General features: G+C 56.0%; 1 protein-coding gene and 1 long non-coding RNA gene across 3 annotated transcripts in view; one reads left to right on the top strand and one right to left on the bottom strand.

The window, feature by feature from the left end:
- The window catches only part of LOC149875529 (uncharacterized), a 433,980-nt gene that overhangs the window by 165,949 nt on the left and 246,877 nt on the right, over positions 1–21,154 (bottom strand). The window lies entirely within an intron of this gene.
- Positions 1,501–20,384, top strand: LOC149875534 (uncharacterized). 2 transcript variants are annotated; one of them, XR_016439698.1, is made up of 7 exons: positions 1,501–1,561; positions 1,721–1,831; positions 4,274–4,306; positions 4,405–4,435; positions 5,246–5,278; positions 19,778–20,057; positions 20,316–20,384. It is a non-coding gene; the product is annotated as an uncharacterized LOC149875534 (long non-coding RNA). The 2 variants fall into 2 exon arrangements; XR_016439697.1 differs by lacking the exons at positions 19,778–20,057; positions 20,316–20,384 and having other exon boundaries at positions 5,246–5,306.

Here is a 21,154-nt window from a genome sequence, read left to right on the forward strand (position 1 = left end):
CCCCACTCCCGACCCACAGCCTGCCCCAGCCCTGCCCGTGCCCCCCACTCCCGACCCGCAGCCCCCCCAGCCCTGCCTGTGCCCCCCACTCCTGACCTGCAGCCCCCCCAGCCCTGCCCGTGCCCCTCACTCCTGACCCACAGCCCCCCCAGCCCTGCCCATGCCCCCCAGCCCTGCCCTGCCCCTCACCCTGACCCACAGCCCCCCCAGCCCTGCCCATGCCCCCCACTGACCCACAGCCCCCCAGCCCTGCCTGTGCCCCCCACTCCCGACCCGCAGCCCCCACCCAGCCATGCTGCTGTGCATTATTTGTTCGACTACCACGATGCCCCGTGTTACAGCGAGACCCCCAGCACCCCCACCCGGTACCTGCCCCCCCCCGTCCGGGGGCCCCGGGTGGGGCAGTGGATCTGGCGGGGAGCTCGGCCTCCGCTTTCTCCTCCGACCGCTCCAGGATCACGCTGCGTGTGGGGGGTCATTGGGGGCTGGGGTCAGACCCCCACCCAGGCCAGGCCCCCCTAGGGCCCCCCTTGGGAACTCCCCCAGCCCCAAGGGGCCCCCGCAGCGCCCCCATGCACCAGCCCCACCCCGGGGGCCAACAAGGACCAGGGCCAAGCCCTGCGGAGGCCGGAGGGTCCCGCGCACCGGGACGGGGGGGGGGGCTGGGCGCAGCCCTGTGGAAGCGGCGGGGGCAGGACAGGCGGGGGCGGGGGGGCAGGGAGGGGGCCCTTGTTGCCAGGAGGGCGAGCGGCGTCCCGCACCCCCCCGCAGCCCGGGCCCCGCCGCTGAGCGCCCTTCCTCCCGCGCTGACGCGGGGGGGGGCGTGGGCGGGCTCTGCCCCCCCCGCTGCTCCATGGGCCGGGGGGGGGTCAGGCCGCCCCCAGAGGCGCCGGGGGTGCCGCAGCCCGGGCGGGGGGGTGAGGATCAGACCCCGCCCCCGGGCCTGCCCCGCCCCTCCCCGGGACAGCGGGGGCCGCGGCCCCCGGGTCCTGCCGCCGCCGGGCTCGGAGCGGCGGGGGCCCCAGCCCCGAGGCCCGGGGGCGGGGCGGCGCTGGGGGCGGGGCCGGAGCGGGCGGGCGGGTGTCGGCGCCGCCGGGAGCTCCCCCCCCTCCCCGCCCCGCCCGGCCCCGCCCCGGGCGGCGCCGGGGGGACACGCGACGGGCTGCCCCCAGCGAGGGGCGGGGCCGCCGAGCAGCACCCCCGCCCCCCCGGCCCCTGACTCCGCCCCCCCAACCGCGGGCCCGAGCGCAGGGACGCGGGGGGGGGGGGGGGGGGGGCAGAGCTCCCGCCTCTGCACGCGGTGCCGCCCCCCCCCCGGGCCGCGTGGGGGGGGGGGAGTGGGCGAGCTGGATTCGTGCCCCTCCCGGCCGCCCCCGGGGGCACACGCACGTGCCAGGCGCCTCCTGCCCCTGCGCTCGCGCTCCCCGGCCGCCGGCTGCCGCGGACACTGACGTCACTGAGCACCGGGGGGCGGGGCGCCCCCCCCCCCCCGAACCGAGACTGGGATCGGGTCCTCGGTCCCACCGCCGCTCTCCGGCCCGCACGCGGGGTGTGGCAGGAGGTGCGGGGGTTGGGGTCAGGGCCGGATCCGATCATGCCCTGCCCTGAGCGCTCCGCAGCCTCCCTGCCCGGGGAGTCGGTGCCGGGGCACGAACAGGCAGGAGGGTTATCTGGTGACCCTCCCCATTTAAAAATTGTTGTTATTTCTTTCTCATTCCAGCTTGCCTGTTGTCATTGAACCACATGATCGCAGCAGGGACTGCTCCCCCATCCCACGCCCCCTCCCTGCTCCCGCTGCCAGGGGCTGGAACAGCCGCCTACACCTCTGACGGCCTGAGGTTTCAGCCCTCGCTGCTTTGTCTTGATTTCTCCCTCCTGCATGTACCACCTCTAGGTCTGGGGGTGTTACGAGCCTGAGGTTTCAGCCCTCGCTGCTTTGTCTTGATTTCTCCCTCCTGCGGAGGAGGCAGCAGAGAGCTAGCGGCGCCTTCTCGGGGCTAGAGAAGACCCAGGCCTGGGGATGCCCCGGTACGGGCTCTCGTCCTAGAGACTGTCTGAGCTCAGCCGTACCCCTGAGTCTGCTCCGCAGAGCTTTCTGCCGGTCCTTGCAGGCGCCTTAGTCTTCACTGCGTGGAATACTTTGGCCATATGACAATTGTCCACCTTGCTATCGCTGCCTTTTCCAGGTCACTGCTGTACCGGTTAAACACCGCTGGTCCTAACCCAGATATCGGGGTGACCCTGCTCTTTACTTTCCATCCTGGAAAAGGACCATTTCTACTCGCTCGTTGCCTCTATCTTGAAGCCAATTTCTAATGCACGAGTGGGCGCAGCAGCGCTGTGTCTCGCAGGCTCTGCCTCACGGCCCAGCCCTGCCAGCTCACCTTCCTCATCCCCTTCCTCTCCGATGTGCTTACCCCACCACTACTGCCCCCTTCCCAACACGTGTCTCAGCTCAGCTGGCTGCTTGGGGTGAGGTGACCCCCAAGTAGAGGCTGGGAGGGAGGTTCCCTCCGGGCAGTTTTCTTGCTCGGTGCCCTGAGCTGCACCTCCCTGAAATCAAGGCACCAGGAGGTTTCTGCCCTTCCTGGGCTCCAGGCCAGCACTTCCTTGACTGGTGCTGACCCACGGGCACAGGTCCCCCCCGCCCCACTGTCGTGGCTAGCAAAGTGACCAGAGCATGCAGGAGGAAAGCAGAGAAAGACTAGAAAAGTAGCCCAGAAGCCAGGGCAGTCCTTGCACTGCGATGCTGGGCAGTGGCTGTCCCCTTCCCGTCTGTGCACACACGTCCTGACCACGTGGGCAGCCGGCTGTGACGTGTGGTGGGAGCTTCCTCCTGGGCATCGCTCCACGCCTTGTCCAGCTCCTTGCGCAGCTCCCGGCAGCACAGACAGGGCCTCACACACGGCCTGTAGTCGGGCTTGTGCCCATCGCGGTCCTGCAAGCCCCCTCCATGGCCTTAGCGTGGAAGGGGACAGACCCCTGTGGCAGAGGCCAAGGCCCGCGTGGGCTCTCTCAGCTCAGCACGTTGTGTGACCCTTACAGAGACCAGAGGTATTCCTGGCACTCTGCACCCTCTCCCCAGGCCCCGGCGGGAAAGTGCGGGTGCAGGGGCAGTTCGTGCAGTGCTCTGTATGGGCTCATGAGGTAAGAGCAGCCATTGGAGGAGAATAAAAGTGAACCCTTTTATCACCAGTCATGGAGAGCTGCTGCCACCTGGAGCTGTGGCTTCCCGGATTGAAGTAGGGCTCATCCCTCAATTCCCACATTCACAGCACGACCCATTACTTTGGCCATCTTTTGGAGTCTGAGTAAGACCTTTCAATTTGGGCAGGCTTTTAGCGGGTGGGAAAAAGCTCTCAGTAATCCTCAGGGAACTTTGTTGTTGTTGTAGTATTTTACCTGTTTCTATTGACTTTGTTACAGTAGCAGGAAATCAAATAAAGAAATCAGTGTAATGCCTTGTAAGGGGTGCCCTTTACATTTTCATATTCTAGTCTTCCATTTCCACACCACTGCAGCGAGGAGCAGCGACCCGGTGTGGTCTCTCCCTCTCTCTCTCCCCTTTGTGTCCACAAGCACCCTGCCGTCCTTCTCTCTCGCAGCCCCCTCAGTTCAGCCACACCACGCACCCTGCACACCCAGTCCCACACACACACACACACACACACACACACACACTTCCTGTCATCCAGAGCCCTCTATAGGGGCGGTGCACCCAGCACGCCAGGGCTCTGCACACGGCACGGGGGTGTGTGCACAGCACTCCAGTCCAGGGTGTCTGGAGGGTGGGTCAGATAATGGTTATCTGTTGACCTACTTAACATCAACTAAATGGGCCAAGCCCCGATTTCCACCATTACACCCAGTAAGTGGAACCGAGCACCCCGCAGTCCTGGCCATCCTGTCCTGGGAGATCATTCCCTCCTTCAGTGCCAGCAGGGACACCAGCCCCCCCCGGGCCAATCTCCCTCTGCTACACCATCACCTTCAGGTGCCCCCATGACACATGGGCAGGAGTCAGAGGGGACCAAAGTGGGGGATGGCTCCTTTGGAAGAGACGTTTAGAGGGGATAGGAAATAGTGGGGCAGTTTGAACCAGGCCCTGGAGCAGGTCGGTGCCAGGCAGCAGGGCCGTGGCGTGCAGGGAAGCTGATGCAAAGCTGTGTGTGTCAGCCCATCTCCACGGTTGCATCCCAGCCCTGCTCAGGGCAGGAACCTCGCTATCAACTGGAGAGGGTGCAATCTCACCTCTGCCCCTTCTCTCCCACAGGGACTCTGCAATCTAAGCTGGGAAGTGAGAAAGGTGAGTGTCTGAGCCCAAATACATGTCCTACAAGGAATGTGATTCCCAGAGACACCACACGGTGAAATCTCACCTCTCTCCCCATTTTTTCCCCAAAGGCCATGCTGTCTGAACTGAAGAGTGAGAAAGGTGAGTGCCGGGAACTGTGGGATGCGTTCAAGTGTTTCTGTGACCTTTTCCAACAAAAAAGATGATTGTAAATAGGTCACAGATCCAGCAGACAAGTGCCCCATCCTGAGCTGAAGAAAAGCTCTGATGCTGTGTAACAGCACAGGGAGCCCCTCACTCCCCCGGGGACACAGCTGCACCTGCCAGGCCCAGGGGAAGTTGTGCTGAGCTCTTGTCCAGACAAAGAAAAAATGTCCTTTTTTCAGTCCAGTTATCTCAGTGAGGGCAGCTCAGGTCTGAGAGGGGACATGCAGGGGACAGAGCCAAGACCATTTGCTTGATTGTAGTAGGTCAGGCGAGCACCTGATAAGGTGACCCCAACCTCACAGCCCTGGCCAACCTGACCTGGGAGATTATCGCTTCCTGAATCCATAGTTGGCAATTGCTTTAATCCTAAATGCATGAGCAATGCCGCTAGCCCAGCACCAGCAAAGGCACCAGCCCACCTGGGCCAATCTCTGCTATAGCACAGCCTTCAGGTCCCCCTGCCAACATGGCAGGAGTCAGAGGGGACGAGGCAGGGGGATGGCTCCCTTGGAAGTGACTTTTAGAGCAGGTTCTGGAGGGGATAGGAAATACTGGGGCAGTTTGAACCTTGCCCTGGAGCAGGTCAGTGCCAGGCAGCAGGGACGTGGCGTGCAGGGAACTTAATGCAAACCTGGCTGTGCCCATCTCCTCACATGCACCATTACAGCCCAGCCCGGCTCATGGCAGGAACCTCAGTACAAACTGAACAGGGTGAAATCTCACCTCTCCCCTTCTCTCCCCCAGGGACTCTGCAAGCTCAGCTGGAAAATGAGAAAGGTGAGTGTCTGAGGCCAGTGATATGTGCTACCAGGAGGATGATTTCAGAGACACCACAGGGTGAATCTCACCTCTCTCCATCCCCTACCCCCGGCAGTGTGCTCTCCATCCACATTCATGCTCTGACCCTATTTGCAAATACACCTTTTGTGCCATCTAATGAGTGTGTCTGTGATTTTAGTGGCCTCCAGAGAAATGAACCGCTTTGAAGCATCAATTTGGCACCGCCAGATGGGACGTCTCTGGATCACCTTGGGGTCAGTGACAAGATTGTCTCTGCCACCACGGGGAGTGCGCACCGAGCCGCCTTTTTGGGCTCGCCCAGGGGGTTTGAGATGTGAGTCGGGATACCCGAGAGATTAAAGGCTCCTGTGCAAAATTTTTGGTTTCTGAAGATGCCAGACACACATTCCGGCATTCTGATCGAGATCTCTGGGGTATCTGAGTGAGTATATGAATTCCCTTGCCCCATTTGGTCTGGATCCAGGAACACAGAGGCGTTCGATTTGGTTTAATACTGGGAAATTTTCGGCCTGGTATATGCGAACCGTCTGTAACTAGGATCTTTTGGTATTTGGTGTGCGTTGGACGCACTTTTGTGGGCATATGGGTGCGGGTCGCTCCCGTGTAGAAAACTCGGATATGCCTTTAAGTTATATGTTACAAAACTTCAGTAAATTTGGAAAGCAGGCAGATTATGGAGTGAAGATGAAAAAGGGTGATTTAATTAAGCTTTGTCAACTCGAGTGGCCAACATTTGGGGTCCACTGGACCCTGAAAGGATCCTTTGTAGTAAAAGTAGTGATAGCTATCCATGAAATAGTTATGCAGAACGGATATTGGAATCAATTTCCTTATATCGATTGTTGGTTGTGGGTGGTTCAAAATCAGCCACCTTGGATTAAGAAATGCTTAGTAAAATCTCATGTGATGGTTGTTAAAGGAAAGACTCGAGGAGGACCGCCTGTACTCCTTGAGTCTAATGAGTGGGGGGATTCTGAATTGGCTGAGTATTGGACCCGCTCTCCGGTCGCCCTGTCAGGTAGCGAGGATGAATCAGACACCTCCTCGGGATCCAGTCCCTCTGCACTACCGCTCCCTCCCTCAGGGAAACCACCACTGGTGAGTCAAAGCATACCTAATGATTCAGAGCATGAGCCTCAGCCAAGTGCCCCATCTGAATCAGGGAATAAGGGCTATTATTTGCGCAAGATTGTAGAATCACAGCCGGTGCTGAATTGCCCGATGTGAAAGGTTATCGGCGAGGGGGGCAATGCAACTTTTGTCTACACCTCATTTAGTACTTCAGATTTATTTAACTGAAAGAATCAGAGCCCCTCTTTTTGTGACGACCCTGAAAAGATGAAGGACCTGTTTCGATCTATTGGGCAAACCCATCGACCCAATTGGGCTGATGTCCAGATAATGCTCCAAACCCTCCTGACCCCGAAGGAGAGGAGATTAGTGTTGGGGACAGCAGAGCGCATTGCAGCAGCCAGGGTAGAAGCTGAGGGAGCTGCTGGTTGTACTTCCCGGTAAGGATCATACTCAAGGATGGGGAGGGGCCCGTTCGGGTAAAGCAGTACCCACTCAGCTGAGCAGCCAGAGCTGGACTCAAGCCGTTAATAGAGAAATACAAGAGGTGCGGATGGCTAGTGGAAGGGTCCTCACCCTATAACACCCCCATTCTTGGAGTGCCGAAGGCAGATGGGGTCTCATACAGACTGGTCCAAGACCTGCGAGCAGTAAATAAGAAGGTCCTTTCAGACCATCCTGTAGTCCCGAACCCACACACGATTTTGACACAAGTACCGAGGGAAGCTGAAATATTTTCAGTGCTAGATTTGAAAGATGCTTTCTTCTCCATTCCCCTTCACCGAGAGAGTCAAAAATTGTTTGCTTTTGAATGGGAGGATCCAGATACTTTCCATAAAGCCCAACTCATGTGGACAGTTCTTCCACAAGGATTCATAGCAGCCCCCCATATTTTCGGACTTGCCCTTCAGAAGGACTTGGAGGAGTGGAAGGGATCACACCCCGCAGTGACTCTCCTCCAGTATGTGGATGACCTGCTAGTTGCAAGCCCAAACTTGCAACTCTGCGAGGAAGCCACCAGGTCACTGCTAAACACCCTAGGGGAAAAAGGATATAAAGTCTCTAGAGAGAAAGCCCAAATATGTCAGCCTCAAGTTACATTTTTGGTATATAAGCTCTCAAAAGGAGTCAGAGCCCTGAGTGCAGATCGCATACAGGCAATCCAAGGTCTAACCCCACCTAAGTCACCCAAGGAGCTGCGGGCATTCCTAGGGCTAACTGGGTTCTGTCGACTATGGATACCGGATTATGGTGGGAAGGCTAGACCACTGTATGACTCACTGACTAAGGAGAGTCTCACTGAATGGAAATGGAATAAAGAAATGCAGCATGCCTTTGATCTGCTGAAGGCAGCATTAACCCAGCCCCCTGCCCTGGCCATCCCAAATAGTAAAAAGCCATATCGATTGTATGTTCATGAGAATCGAGGGGTCGCATCAGGAGTGCTGACGCAGCCATCTGGCCCAACTTGGAGACCCGTGGGATATTACTCAAAGTTTCTAGATCCAGTTGCACTCGGGTGGCCAGCCTGTCTCCGGGCTGTGGCAGCCACAGCAGTGGTTGTTGAAGAAGCCCAGAAGATAGTCATGGGTGCAGATATGGAAATACTCACTCCTCATGGAGTTCCCCAGATTCTAGGGACTGAGGGAGGAAAGTTTCTCAACCCCTCCAGACAATCACAGTATGAGATATTTTTGCTCTCTAATCCAGGACTTCCTTTCAAACATACTACAGCCTTGAACCCTGCAACCTTGCTGCCGGAGCCAGGGAAACCGATGCATGACTGCCTTGAGGTCCTGAATCAAACCACACAGGTCCGGCCTGATCTTGCTGAGGAACCAGTTGAAGACTCAGATGCTGAATACTTCGTAGACGGCTCCAGCTCAGTCATCGATGGAAAAAGACGATCAGGATGTGCAGTGGTAACCTTGGATAAGGTAGTGTGGAGGGAGTCATTGCCGAGCTCATGGTCGGCGCAGGCCGCGGAACTCACTGCACTCACCTGAGCATTACAGCTGGGGACAGACCAGCGGGTTAATGTATACATTGATTCTCGCTATGCTTTTTCTAAAGTCCATGCGCACGGACTATTGTGGAAAGAAAGGGGTTTCATTACGGCTTCTGGGAATAAAATTGCTAATGGCCCTCAGATTATCAAGCTACTAAAGGCACTCCACCAGCCTAAAGAGGTAGCAGTCATTCATGTGCGGGTCCATTGGAAGGCTGCCGAGGAAAAGCATAAGCTTGAAAATGCAAAGGCTGATGCGGCAGCAAAGGAAGCCGCATTTATTGGTGGAGAAGCGGAGGAAGTATCCAGGCAGGCCTTGTCCCATACCATATGGCCATACGTCCAGGATTTAGTCCCGCAGTATTCCCCTGAAGAAGATAAATTTGCACAGAAGGCTTGTGCAAAAAAGAACTCCCGGGGTGGTGGATAGTACCGGGAGAAAAGGTCATGATACCCAGGCCATTGCTTCGGGAGGTGCTGCAACAGCTCCATGCAAGAACCCATATGGGAGGCTTGGCCATGGGTGATCTAGTGATCCGCCAAGCAGTAGCCCCAGGGCTATATGGAGAAGCTCAGCGCATTGCTACCATGCCAGAAAGTAAACCCTCGAAGGAAACCCCCTGTGCCAATGGGAGGTAGACCCTGGGCAGCGTACCCTGGACAGGCATGGCAGATTGATTTTGCCAAGCTCCCACGGTCCGGACATCACGGGTTTTTACTTGTCATGGTAGACCAGCTCTCTGGTTGGGTCGAGGCCTGGCCCACCAGGACTGCCACTGCTGCTACAGTAGTGAAGTATCTGTTGCAGGAGATCATCCCCCGGTATTCTCTGCCTGAATCCATCAAGTCGGATCAAGGACAACAGTTTGTGGGAAAGGTAGTTCAAGAAGTCGCACAAGCCCTCAAGATCACTTGGAAACTACACACACCATGGAGACAACAGAGTTCAGGACAAGTGGAATGCATGAATAGGACCTTAAAGACTGTACTCACCAAAATCTGTATTAAAGCATGCCTTAAGTGGCCTCAAGCATTGCCGCTAGCTCTTACTTGCATTCGAAACACTCCCCGACGGGGCCTTAAATTAACCCCATATGAAATTATGTTTGGCAAGCCCCCTTGAGTCTTACCCCTGGGATGCGAGAAAATGTAACTTTTGAATTAGGTAATAGTGAGCTTCATATGTATGTTATTGCTTTGCAGTCTGTCTTGTCTTCTCTTCACAGGTATGCAGCCTCCTTTCAGCGCCTGCCTTTAGACGTACCGGTACATGACTTCTGCCCGGGAGACTGGGTCTTGGTGCAGCGGTGGAAAAAGGAACCTTTGACTGAGAGGTGGAGTGGCCCTTTCCAGGTACTTCTAACAACCCACACCGCTGTAAAGATTGCTGGCCATGACCGTTGGATACACCATACCCGTGTGAAATGACATCCACGAGCGTCAGAGGACACCAACTCCCAGGACGAACTCACTCCAGAAGCTGAGTCGTCCTCGGAACAAGAAGCCAGCAAGTGGAGCTGTGAACCTACTGGTGATCTCCAAGTGCGCCTGAGACAGCTTAATCAAAGTTCAGAAAATTAGACAAGAAAGTAAAAAGAAAAAGTTTTGGCTGTATTTGATCTCAAGAAAGGGAGCATATGGTGGGAATCTTAATATGCCTTGTTGTTATCTGTGTAGTAAGAGAAGCAGGATTGAGCAGCCCTAGCCGACAGCCTATATCCCCGCTTCCCCCAATTGCTTCCCCAAGGACAAATTTGTATGTTGACATGATGGAAAGAATTGCAGGTACCTTCAATCTCACCAACTGCTGGGCCTGTGGGGGACTCCGAGAGGCCGGAGAACAGTGGCCTTGGAGGGCTTTTCCTTTGGCCCCAAAATGTTTGGGAAGTGATAAGGCGGATGTTAAGAGTACTGGTCAAGAATGAGATGAGAACCGCAGCTGGGATCTTTCCCAAGTGGCATTAGGAGAGTACGGTATTAGCAATAATGGTACAGGGAGGAGTTTGGGACATAGCCAGTATACACGGACATTGAAATGGGTCCGAACATGCACTACCTGTTATGCCCTTAATTGCAGCAAGTATGCAGGTAAATGGAATTCTACTGCTGTTAAGCTCCCAAACTGCACATGGATGAAATATAACCCATCCACTCCACGATCATCCCCGTATGATGAAGACACCTGCTTCAAAAAGGTCAGAAGGGCAAGAGTATCACGTTTCGATCCTAACATTACAAAATGTCAGACATATAATGAAACCCGAAATGAACGATTCATACCCTACTTCTATAATTGGCAATGGGCGCACCCGAATGGCACGATGGCATGGTTTAATAGATTTTGGAGTGCCTCAAATGACACAAATGAAATAACCAAGTGCGAGTATAGGGATAAAGATGGCGTATGGAGATGTTGGTTTAAACCGAGTGACCATTACACCGGCCCTTTAGGGCATAGGGACAACAAATACTATCCCCCTCTTTTCTGGTGGAACTGTGACCCCCTGGCCTTGGGAGGGGAGAACAGGGCCTTTAAAGGACATTATTGGATTTGCGGAAGGCGAGCCTATACGGTACTGCCACAAAGGTGGACAGGAACCTGCTATATTGGGGTAATTGTACCAGGTTTCTTTTTGCTACCATCTGAGGTTGGAAATAAGTTGGGAGTCTCTTTGTATGATGATTGGAAAAGGACCAAGAGAAGTATTGATGTAAGTTTGACACGGGGTGGCTCCCAAAAGTGGAAGGAGGATGAGTGGCCCCCTCAAAGGAATATTAAGTATTATGGACCAGCTACATGGGCTAATGATGGGAGTTGGGGATACCGGACACCAATATACATGCTAAATAGAATCATCAGGTTGCAGGCAGTCCTGGAAATAATTACTAACCAAACTGCCACTGCTCTCGAGTTACTGGCCCGACAGAGTTCTCAGATGAGAGAAGCCACATACCAAAATCGAATGGCCTTAGACTATTTACTCGCAGAGGATGGCGGAGTCTGCGGAAAGTTCAACCTTTCTAATTGTTGTCTCCAAATAGATGATAACGGAAAAGCAGTCTTAGAGATTGCCAAAGAGATTAGGAAAATAGCCCATGTACCAATACAAACGTGGGAAAACACATGGGATAGAGACTGGTGGTCTAATCTACTTGGAGGACCCTGGTGGAAGAAAGTAGGGTTTTTGTTTTTGTGTGCTTTGACTGGTTTGATTTTTATTCCTTGCCTTATTCCCTGTCTCACTAGATTGAGTACCACCACAGTTGAAAGGATGCAAGTTGCAGCAGTCCCCCTCAAAGCGCAGACTGTAGCAAAAGTCATGGTGCTCAGAAGAATTCCCCGTAATTATCTTGATCTGCCCAAATGAAAATGGGGAGCAGAAAGCATCTTGAGGGGAGAATATTTTTAGAAATGGAGTATTGTTAGAAATGCACAGCTTGCATTTGGACCTGATAAGAAAGGAACACTGCCAAGGACTTTTTTTCTTTCCCAGCCTTGCCACAGCCTTTCTTATGCTAAATCGCAAACTCTCCTCCAGCTTCTCCCTAGCCTTTCTCATGCAGATTACAGAAGCTGGAATTCAACTGACTGTGGCCTTGAAAGAGGTGGGGGACTGCCCAGTCCCAGCAGTGTCCCAGGGCCCGGGTACACGGCGTGTCCCAGTCCCAGTGCAGGTCCTCCGGTGGAGACCCCCAGAGCAGACACACGGCGGGGGCCTGGGACGTGTCTCTTGTGAGCTGAGCCCAGAGGTTTGGGGCAGTCAGTGGGGAAATGCCCCCTCCCCGCTCGACTGCCCCAGACTCACCAGCAATGGGCCCTGTTCTCCGGTGCTTAGTGCCCCGTCAGTGCCCCCCTGCCCTTCCCCTTCCCCCCCACCCCTGCGCCCAGCCCCATGCATGGCCCTGCCCTGGGCTGGCTCTGGGGAGGCGCTGGCTGTGGGCTGCCCTGGCTGCAGTGCTGTGCCCACAGGGCTGGGGACATGGGGGTCCCCCGGGGCAGGGCAGCCCAGCCTGGGGTGGGGGGGCAGGCACCCACCCACTGTCGGCAGCAAACCGAGTGACCCTGGCCCAGGCATGGAGACCCCCGGGCCCTGCCCTCCGCTCCCCCTGCCCCCCCTCCCCTGGGCAGGCTGCAATGGGCCCCTCTGCTCCCTGCAGTCCCCCAGCCCATCCCCCACTCGCTGCAGCCTCCCTGCCCCCCTGCCCCCTTCCCCACAGCCCCTGCAACACCAGCTCATGGGGTGGAGCCCACTCCCCTTGACCCCCAGGCAGAGCAGCCCCGCTAGGTGTGGGGGAGGGGCAGGCAGGGACCTGCTGGGATGACATCATTGCATGCCCCTCCCCCTCCCAGGGCCTGCCCTGCCCCCACCCCATGTCCCTCCCCCCTCGTGGCCCCAGCGCCCAGGCCGGGAATGCCCCAGGGAGGAAGGGGCCGGTGGGGACGTTCCGCTTTCCTGTCCCCCCATTTCCTGTTCCCCCATTTCCCCGCGGGGCGACGGTGACTCCCAGCCGGGACCGACCCACGATTCCTGGGACGCGGTGAGTTCCCCGTGATCTCGGGACCCGCCTGCCCCCGCCCTGACCCGCGACTCTCTCCCCAGCAGATGTGACTCTGGACCCGGGGACGGCTCATCCCCACCTCGTCCTGTCTGAGGATCGGAGACGTGTGAGACACAGAGACACCCGACAGGATGTGCCCGACACCCCCGAGAGATATGATGCTTGTGCCTGTGTCCTGGGCGCGGAGGGGTTCGCGGGCGGGAGGCGCTACTGGGAGGTGGAGGTGGGAGACAAGACGCGCTGGGCCCTGGGCGTGTGCAGGGAGTCTGTGCGCAGGAAACGGGGGGGTCACAGCAACACCTGGCCGTGGATACTGGGGCGTGTGGTTGCAGGATAGGGGAAAAGAGGCCCTCACCTCCCCCCCGACCCCACTCCCTGTGAGCGTGTGGCCCAGGCGGGGGGTGGTTTCCTGGACTACGAGGGGGGCGAGGTCTCCTTTTACAACGTGACCGACAGGCCCCATCTCTTCACTTTCACCGACTCCTTCTCCGGGACCCTGCGCCTTTACTTCTATCCTGGTGTCAATGCTGGGGGCACCAACGCGGCTCCCCTGACCCTGTGCCCGGCCCCAGCCCAGCCCTGAGCCAATCCCTGTCCCTGCCACGACCTGCGGCACAGACTGTCCCCCCCGCTCCCGACTGCCGGCCCCTCGGTGCCCCCCCGGGGTGGGGGGGGCTTGGATCTCCATCCCAGGAGCTGCTCCCACCTGGACCCTGCCGCTGCCCTGGCCCAGGGGTCATCTCCCAAGCCCCCATGCACAGCACTGCGCGGGGAGGGACCGGCCCCAAACTCTCATCTGTCACTTCCACATCCCTGCATCCCTCGGGGGTTTTACCTGGTTACTTTGTTCACCTCTCTCAGCACTGTCCCCCTTTCCCCTCCCCCCCTCCATGCCCTTTTATATTTAAAATAAACACCTCTGCATTGCACACCTGCTCTCTGCACATCATTTCTTGCCCTCTGGTGAGCTGAGCACTTGCTCCGGAAAGCTGGTGCATCTGGGATTCAGCGAGTCTGGTGGTGCTCAAGCTTTCGGGTGTGCGAGTCCAGGGCCACGCACCATGGGCCTCATGTGGGTGGGATGGCACAAGTGGCCCAGGCCCAGCACACATCACACTGTGTCTGAGTGCCCGGGATACAGGGTGCCGGAGGTGGGGGGCAGCAGGGAGGGGAGAACAGCATCCCCAGCGGTGCCGCTGGCAGTGCAGCCGCTATGACTTTTTCCCCTCCTGCCCCTGGGTCGGTGCCCAGAGTGTCTGCCCCAGTCTCCTACTTCCCTCTGCTACTGCCGGGGGCTCCCAACACCTCCAAACTTTCACCCATCACCAAATCAGTGGAGCTGTGGGGATGGGTGACTTGGCCTGCAGGCAGGATCCGCCCCATGGGCCAGGGGTTGAGCCCCCCTGAGTCTACAAGGGGCATCTCGATCCTGCCGTCTGTCCGACTTCACGCTGACACAGCTAGCTGCCTCTCTCAGGCCACACCACTGGTTCTGCACTGTTTTTAGACTTATTCTACTCAAGGCACCCTCAGAAAATGTCTTTTCCCCCAGGAAACACTGCTGGGGCCAGCACAGTGGCTGCCCCAACCTCCCCTACCCCACAGATTATTGGTGGTATACTGTATAGACAGATGTATAAAAATCCTCCATCATTTCTGGCAGCAAGTCTGCACATGTCTACACAGCAAAGCACTATTTCATACTGCTGCTTTTATTACATATTTGCCAGATTCAGAAAGGAGGCGGCAGTGAACGCTGGGAAACATCCTCATCTGTTATGTGTTAACCAGCACCAAGTGTGCAACGCGAGACTTGTCCTCAGACATGTGCTCAGTCGGTTGTGTTTTATGCAACAAGGAGCAATTCCTTCGATGGCTTACTTTATACTGCAGTGTAAGCCTTCCCAGAGAAGCCCTGGGCACCTGCCCAATCTGAAAAACAGTTTTCAAGCATTTTCCCTCCAGACAAGATCAGGAAATGACAGAGGATCCTCTACACTGAAGGGGCAGAGCCTCAGCTGAGAGACGTTGTCATTGCTTCCCTGCACTGAACTGAAGTCAGCCAAGGGTCTGTCCTGGGGAGAGGTCCGAGCTCACATGCTCCCAGCTCTATGCAACAATTTGGAGGCTCTAGATGCGTATTTGTGCATGTGATCGATATGTCCCCGTCCCACCAGAGGCTCAGGGAGCTCCCGTACAAGAACAGAGCAACTCAGCACACGGGAGAGGAGAAGAGAAAAGGGAGAGATGGGAGCAACACGACTTCAACGGGGAATGTGCAACAACCTGGTGTGCAACACGGCAGCCGAGGGTTGTGTCCCCAGACAGGAAGGTTTTACCCTGCTTCGGAAATACAGAATGAATCAATGAGAAGCCTTTCTGTATTTCTCTTCGAAATCCCTCATCCAGGTTGCTTATCACTTCAGGAGGGGTTTGGTTTTTGTCTCAGATCCTATAGACATTTAGAGAAAGACACGCCCCGCTGTTGCTCAAGGGCAAGGGATTGCAACAAAGACAAATGAGTGGTTTGTATGAAGTGCCGATGCACACATTGCATTTGTAATGACAGACAGTACCGACACCAGAACACTTGTGGGAGATGAGAAGTGAGTTTGTGGTGCAAAGACTAAAGCGTGTGCATCTGGATTGGGCCACCGTTTTCCTAAGGGACCTCTGTGCAGCAACCGAGCTCACGTAACGCAGCAAGTGTTGGACCAGGCGTTGGGAGGACAACAGCTCTCTCTCTCCTGAAGCCCATCACTGGCACATGCCTTTAAAATCAATTGTTAGAAGAGAATTAACCAAAATCGACTCACAATGTTCGCCAGTGGAGAGAAGCTAAAACTTAATGTCACGTCTGGAGAGATCTACTGCTCCATGGCTATGTTTATCTTGAAACTGGTCACTTGAACTTGGTCCCCGTACTCCAAGGCATCTCGAGGATTTGGGCTCATTTCCAGCAGCATGCGACCTTGTCCCCGTCCGCTCTCCCTGCCACAACGAACAGCCCCCGCGTTCGAACGGTTGCCAGCAGAGACACCGCGCTCCCTTCTCCACCAGCATTACTAGCCGCACCAGGAGGGACGTTAGCAATGCCTACGTCTAACTTAAAATTAAAACAAAAGTCATTAATCCTCTGCTCTCAGCTACTATACTGAGATTTAACCTAACAGCTATGGAGAATGTCATTCGAGCTCTGGATTTTCTATACCTAACTACAGAGCTGGGGACTGACTTTCCATTAGAAATCTTAATTTTTATTCTCCATGTAGACAATGTAAGCTCCCTTCCTGGCATCATTCACTGTCTACACCCTAAATTTGGAAAAAACAAATCAATGGAATTAGAGTCATATTTGGAAGACTGGTAAAGTGCAGCTAAATACTCAGTATAAAACTTAAATCTCTCAAGGGACAGCCACTCAGGTCTGCTTCTCATGGGCACCACTTCCAGTAGCCTGAAGATACCGCTCAGCACACGGCCCTGACCCTCGGGGCTGTCTGGATGCAGGGGAAAGCCCCCAGGAGCTTTCCGCCAAAAAAGACAAGGCAGATGTGGAGGGGAGGGGGAGGAGGTGTGTACCGTTGCTCATATGTTACACACCAATACTCAAAAACTGGATTTGTTACTCTTGCTTGTTCTGTGAGGAGAATGGGAAAGAGTGTGATTAAAGAGAGGGGAAGAGATGAATTAAAAGGAGCACGGGGTTAGAAATAAAGACAGGAAGAGAAAGACATTAAAGGGAGAGTGCTCTATAGAGGACAGGCTCATTTGAACACCACTCTTTGAAAGGCTTCCCCCAAAATCTCCCTTGTGCTACACAAAATATTGCCATGAAGAGCACATTTCTGTACTTTGTTTCTCTGTACGTTGCTGCCACAACTGAGTTACACGCCATGCAGATGCAATGCTGCCTTCCCCAAGGAGCTCCAGGGAGCACGCTGCATTCAAAGGGAAACCTGTGCAATGGGAGCAGAGCGCACAACGACTCCTGGGAGGGCACAGGGTGGGATTGTTTTCTTGTTTTAAAGTTCAGACCACTTGGAAGAAGACCTGACATGAGAATATAACAGCGTACAGGTGTTGCACTCGTATGTGGAGAAAGACTGCATTGAGAGCGGACGAGACCTACAACGAGCAGATCTTTTCTGTCTGCAATGGTCCACGATTAGGCTGAAAGGGATTACTGAATGAAATGTGGCAATGAACAATACAGTATCCATTGTGTTGTTTAATTATATAAAAGGTAATTGTACAGTGCCCCATAATTATCGATTTAGAAACAGCTGCCAAATTGTGCACGGAGGACACAGCTGCATTGCAGACATGTCTGGGAGAGCGCCGGAGTGAAACCCCCGGGAGGCCTGGAAAAGCCAACTTCGGACTGTGGGAGAAGCCGGCTGGTTTGACATGTCTGCTAGTGAGATCAAGGGTCAACCAGTTAACCACCTTGATATGAGCCGCCCTCGTTAGGATTCAGTGTCAACACACCGATGGATGCACAGGGAGCTACGAACTTGGAGCTAGTCACAGACTAGTAGGAAAAAGAGGCTAAAAGGGACGCGGGAGGTCAGTTCGTCTATCTCCTGCTCAGGGTAGGATCAGGCCAGTGGGAACCATGCCCCACAAATGTCTGTGCGACCTCCACGGCGACCCCTCCCCAGACAGACTTCACAACCTCTCCGTGTCCGTGTTTAATCCCACTCATTGCTAGCAAGCCCTTCCTGCGGTTTGGCTCCGGAAGGCGTCGGCACCAGGAAAGTTCGGCAGTAACAACTGCGCAGCCAGCGTGACGGCAAACAATTGAGCTGCTAGAATAAATCCAGATTACCCCAAACAGAAGCAATCGAGTCGATCCTCATCTCTATCTGCAACCCACAGCCCCCATCTGCCCAGCTGGTTGTGGGTCTGCAGAGGTGCCCCTGCCTGTTTCTCTACACTAGTGTGGGCAGCCCGTGCATGCATGCCATAAGGGTCATGGGCAGCGGCTGGGTCTGGCACATGTGTCTGGGTGCGAGGTAAGGGGAGGTGGTAGGACAGAGGCACAGACACGGGCACCACAGGGATCAGAGCAGCACTCATGGAAGGTCTGGGTCTAACTAGCGGTGTGTCCCAGGAGGCGAGGTAACGCAGTGTTCTTACCTGCAGCTCAGGACAGAGCACATGTGGAGCGGAGGGAGGAACTCACGTGGCTTGTTAGCCGCCTCTTTGTACAGCTGCAGCCGGCCAGTGACATCAGCATCAGATGCTGGCCGGCAAAGTTAAAAATGGCGGCCACTGCTGCGGAGGGGGTGGATAGCCAGAAGACCAAGCTGCAGCCGACACTGGCGGCAGAGTGGGCTCCATGGGCAGGCACCAAGGAATCCAGCGAGCCGGAGGTCACGGTGGCCAAGGAGGGGAGCACCATGACGAAAACCCCCGCTAATCAGTGAAGGAGCGACTGGCTGACTGAATGAGGGAAAGCGGAAGTAACCCCAGGAACGCCGCTGGATTCAGGTGTGAGTGCCGGGACAGTGGGCTTGGAGGACGCCACGCCGAGAGGCGAAGATCCGGGTACAACCCTGAAGGGGATGGTAATCGGGGCAGGGATCACCGCTGGGACCTGGGGCGCTGAGCGTGGGATCAGAGCTGGTCGGGACTGGCAAATAGAGTGTAGTGCCATCGCTCCCCTTGAGGACCCAGGGACAGGGAATAGGTGGTGGGTTGGTGGAGGTGCATCAGTTGTTGTAGAATACCCTGAGCTAGGGGGAAGAGGATATAGGTGTGTGCCCCGTGGTGGGGTTTGAAGGGAAGCCTTGGTAGAGGCAACAGTGGGGAAGGTTCACCACGGTACAGGATTTGGGTGGAAAGCATCACAGGTGTGAGCAGAGTCTCCCGCCATTGGTTCTGGGATGCAGAGCGGCGGTCAGGGTCTGTGGGGAAGACCACAGATAATGACAAGACAATACACCAAAGGTGGCATGAGGCTGGGGTGTAGGGGTGGTGGAGCCCCATGAGCGACCATCGGGCCTAGCCCGGGGCACTGAGGGACCCACTAACTAACGCTGCCTACTGAGAAACACCAAGATGTGGCAGGCAAGAACGGGGTTGGTGACGTGGGAGGGAAGAACTAACCCAGCAACAACCAGCCCAGAAGGGGCGGGACAACCATGAAGAGAACAGAGTTGCCCGAGAGCAGCTAGCTGAAGCCCATCGGTTGCAGAATGGTGCATTGTCCGGGAAACCTTTATGGGGCACCGGTTTGGTATGCAACCAGCTGAGATGGGCCCCGTGCACCTACTAGCCCAGAACTTGCAGGTGCTGATGCAGATCCTGAGATTGCAGCAGTGGTTGCTAGTGCAACACGTCAGCTCTGGGAATACCCAAGATGATGGTGGACGATGACCCAGAGGCATATACTGAGGCCTTTGAATGCCATGCCATTGTTAAGGGTCTCGAGAAAAGATACTGGCCCAGCCAGCTTGGAGCATGGGTAGTGGGTAAGGCCCAGGCAGCTGACCCCTGCTCTGCTAGTAAGGGCAGCAACTCCTGCGATGGTGTCGACACGGAGTTCTGCCAGGGCCCCTGCCCGGGGGGCGCGGCCTTCCCGGGGCTTGTCCAAGGCCTCCACCCAGACAGAGCCCTCGGGGGGGCTGCCGTCCTCCAACCCCCTGGCCTGCGGGAACTGGCCGGCAAGGTCTGGGGGGGCAGGGACTGGGGACTCCTGCACCTGTCCTGTAGGTATCCGCCTTAGGACCCTGGAGGAGCGGGTGCAGGAGCTCCTGGAGGAGGTTAGCAGGCTGAGGAGAATCCGTGAGGCAGAGGAGGAAATTGATAGGTATTTTCTTTCTCTGCAGGGTGGTACAACAGAGGAGAGGGCAGCCCGGGATGAGCCCTCCACTGCTGAGTGGCAGACGGTCTCCCGCGCCAGGGCTATTAACCATGTTGCGGCACCAGTTCCTCCTGTCCATCTGGAGAACAGATATGAGGTCCTGGCAGCCCTGGAGGAGGAGGGAGCAGTGGAAGATTCCAGGGAGGAGACTTTGTGCACACAATGTCCTGTGCGGGCGGCGGGAGTCAAGAGGCCTAAGAGGAGGAAGCGTCGCGTCATCGTGATTGGTGACTCCATCCTGAGAGGTACGGAGGGCCCCATCTGTCGCCAGGATCCCTCAGCACGTGAGGTCTACTGCCTGCCCGGAGCGAAGATTCTGGATGTGAAGGGGATGCTCCAGTCCATCATCCAGCCCACCGATTATTACCCCATGGTCCTTGTCCATGTGGGTACTAACGATGCGGCCAGGAGAGCCCCTGATTGCCTGATGGAGGACTACCATGCTCTGGGAGGCGTGCTGAGGGAGATGGGTGCACAGGCGGTCTTCTCTTCCATCCTGCCAGTGAGCGGTCGAGGCAGACGTCACGAGATGTGCATTGCGGAGACCAACTGGAGGCTACAGGAATGGTGCTTTGAGGCGGGCTTTGGCTTCCTCAGCCATGACCGGCACATCGTGATGAGAGACATGCTGGGATGGGATGGGCTCCACCTTTCCCCTAAAGGTAAGCATGTGTTCTCTTCCAGGTTGGTGAACCTCCTTCAGCGGGCTTTAAACTAGGCTCGTCGGGGGAGGGGGAAGATGAGGGCGGAGGAGACGAGGAACTACCAGGCCCAGCAACAGCCAGCGAGCCCAGACCAATGGTCAAAAGGGAGAAACAGGTAAGCGATGGGGGACGGGGCATTGCTGAGACTAGGGGGTCAGTGGGCACAACCGTTGGAGGCCTCAAATGCCTCTACACGAATGCTCGAAGTATGGGGAAGAAGCAGGAGGAACTCGCCCTCCTCCTAGCTGTCACCAGCCCTGACATAGTAGGGATCACAGAAACGTGGTGGGACTCATAGCATGACTGGGCGGTGAGTGTCAAGGGCTATAGGCTATACAGGAAGGACAGGATAGGAAGGAAAGGTGGAGGAGTAGCACTCTACATCAAGGAGGAATATACTTCCTCATTAATTAGCAAAGGGGTAGAGGGGGGGCACTCTGAGGTGCTCTGGGTTAGAGTAAAAGGCAGTCCAGGGGAGAGAGACTTAATGGTGGGAGTCTACTATAGACCTCCCAACCAGGGAGAAGAGCTCGACCAGGAATTCTTAGGTCAGCTCACAGAGGCAGTGAGGGCTAAGGATGTGGTCATCATGGGGGACCTGAACTTCCCAGACATCTGCTGGGAGGAGCAGTCAGCCA

Source organism: Crocodylus siamensis, chromosome 1 (assembly GCF_052110815.1).
Source record: "Crocodylus siamensis isolate JL-2025a chromosome 1, ASM5211081v1, whole genome shotgun sequence".
Taxonomy (NCBI): Eukaryota; Metazoa; Chordata; order Crocodylia; family Crocodylidae; genus Crocodylus; species Crocodylus siamensis.